Source organism: Colius striatus, chromosome 28 (genome assembly GCF_028858725.1).
Source record: "Colius striatus isolate bColStr4 chromosome 28, bColStr4.1.hap1, whole genome shotgun sequence".
In the NCBI taxonomy this organism is placed as follows: domain Eukaryota; kingdom Metazoa; phylum Chordata; class Aves; order Coliiformes; family Coliidae; genus Colius; species Colius striatus.
Genome location: NC_084786.1, coordinates 1794985 through 1797484, shown reverse-complemented (window position 1 = coordinate 1797484; position 2500 = coordinate 1794985). Strand labels below are relative to the sequence as shown.

At 74.6% G+C, this 2500-nt stretch overlaps 1 non-coding gene across 1 annotated transcript; it reads right to left on the bottom strand.

Moving 5' to 3' along the window:
* Positions 1–577: 577 nt before the first annotated feature.
* Positions 578–730, bottom strand: LOC133628112 (5.8S ribosomal RNA). Its single transcript, XR_009820547.1, has one exon. It is a non-coding gene; the product is annotated as a 5.8S ribosomal RNA (ribosomal RNA).
* Between the last annotated feature and the right edge of the window lie 1770 nt (positions 731–2500).

Genomic DNA, 2500 nt, shown 5'->3' with positions numbered 1-2500 from the left:
GGCTCGGGAACGACCGGCCAAGGGACGACGGACGGACGGGCGGCGACGGGCGGCAGACACCGCGGACGCTACGATCCGCGGCCGCCCACCCGCGGCGCGGCGGCCGAAGCGGGGAGGAGAGACAAGGAGGAGAGACGGGCGCGACGGGAAAAAGCGAAGGGTGGGGGCAGGCGCGCACGCCGCCCCATCCCCGCCACACCCGTTACCGCGTCCCCGGCGCACGCACGCGCGCGCGGCAGCACGGCACGGTACCGCCGCGGTACCCACCCGCAGACAGCCGCCCGCGCGGGAGGCCGGGGGCGAGGCCCGCGCCTCGCCCCCCGAACACCTTCTCTCTCTCCCCACCGCCGCGCCGGGCCCGACCGGCCCGAACGACACCCTGGCGGCCCCGGCGGGACGAACTCCGTCCAGCAGGCGCTCCGGGAGCGGGGAGCTTCGGAGCGCTCCCCGAGTCTCGATTTAGGGGGACGAAGGCCCGCCGACGGGGACCTGCGAGGCAACCCCAGCCGCGCCGCTGCCACCGCTGCCCCTCGCTGCTTGCCAGGGGCGGCGGCTCAGCCGGCGATTGATCGTCAAGCGACGCTCAGACAGGCGTAGCCCCGGGAGGAACCCGGGGCCGCAAGTGCGTTCGAAGTGTCGATGATCAATGTGTCCTGCAATTCACATTAATTCTCGCAGCTAGCTGCGTTCTTCATCGACGCACGAGCCGAGTGATCCACCGCTAAGAGTTGTCTGGCTTTCGGCACCGCCCCACGCGCGCGGGGGAGCCGGGGACCGCTCACACGGAGCGGCCCCCTTTTGAGGATGGGCCTCACCGCCCGCGGCCCCGCTCGCTGGCTCGCGCCAGCCCAGCCAAGGCCGCAGCGGAGAGGCCACGCCTCGCGTGACCGTACGAACACAAGCGGAGAAGGAAAAAAAGGAGCGAGAAAACTCCGAAGGGCGAGGGCGGGGAGCCCGCGCTCCCGACCGACCCCCCCCAGGACCTGGGGGGGAGAAGCACACCTCGGGAGATCCCTTCGGAGGCGGCCCAGGCGCCCGGGCTCGGCCCGGCCTCCACGCGGAGGCGGCGGCAACGTCCGACCCTGCCCGACTTTGCCCAACCTCGACCGGGAAAAAACGGCCGCCCCCGCGGCACCGCGCTAACGACAGCCAGGCTCTTCCCTCCACCGTGGCTCGCCGACACGCGCCGGCGGCTCCGCCGCCGCGCCAACGCCACAAGGTGGCGAGCCCCCGGAGCCCGAAACGGCGGCGCGCCCGACCGCACGGCCGCCTCCTCGCACGGAGGCCCGCCGCCGGGACGGAACGGCACGCACCTGTCCCCGGCCACCGCCGTCGACGCTTCTCGCCTCGGCCCTCTCCTCTCTCTTCTCCGGGAGAAAGACGGACGCGCGCTCAGACGGAGGGCAGCCGCCCGCCCCCCGCACTTCCGCACGGAGACCGGGACGGGGAATGCCTCCGACTGCACGCGGCCGCTTCACCCGGAAACGGCAGGGACAGGCGGCGTGGAAGTGACGAACGGGGGACACCGGGGCCGGGACGGCCGCCGCCGGCGACGAGCGACCGGCCGAAGGATCGGCAGGCCGAGCGCGTCGCGCCGCCACCGCCGGGCCCGAGGGCACCGCGCCCTGGACGCCAGCTGGCGGAAGGAAACCAACCGAGAGCGCTCGCCGAGGCGGGGAAGCAAGAACGGAGCGCAGCGCGGCACCCCGAGGCGCCGTTCCCGGCGAACCCCTTTCCCCCCCGCCTCAGCGGCGAGGGGGAGCGACGGGGACTCGCCAACCCCGCGGCAGAGGAGCCCGCGCTCCAAGCCGGGGACGCCCGCTTCGAGAGGAAGGCAGGCCGGGCACGGCCGACCGCACCGCGGTCTCGCTGCGCCGAGACCGGACCGCGGAAAGGGGGGGGCAGGAGGACCCCTCCCCGGCACGACCGTCCCGCGGGGACGAGCGCGGGCAGGCGGCGGTGGCGGCCGAGACAAGGGCCTACACGGGAGAGACTCCCGCCCCTTACCGAAACGCCACCGTCGTTGGCCCCGCCCGTCCCGACCCCTGCGGGACGCATCGAGCCGCCCGAGTCTTTAAACCTCCGCCCGGCTCCGCGACCGAGGAAAGGCCGCGGAAACGCGGACGCTAGGTACCTGGCCCTGGGGTGAGGGAAACGACCTGAAGGGCCCCGCAGGGGTGCCTCCTCCCGCTGCCACCATCGGGGGGAGCGTCCGCCCGCGGGGGCGCGCCCGACATCCACCGCCATCACCACGGCCTCTTTCCCGGGGCCCGGGGGTTTCCCTCAGTGAGCCCGGCGCTGCGCCCGGGATGAGGGCCGTGGCTCGGGCCGCCCGCTCGCGCGGGACGCGACCCGGCAAGAGAACCTCGCGCGCCAACAGGCGGCATCGGTCACGGCCGAGCGCCTCCGGCCCCCCCACAAACCTCCTGCCTCGGAAGAGGGAGGAGGAGAGGGGAGGGCGCGGGGGGAAACCCTGCCGTCTCCGTACCCGCCTCGGCGA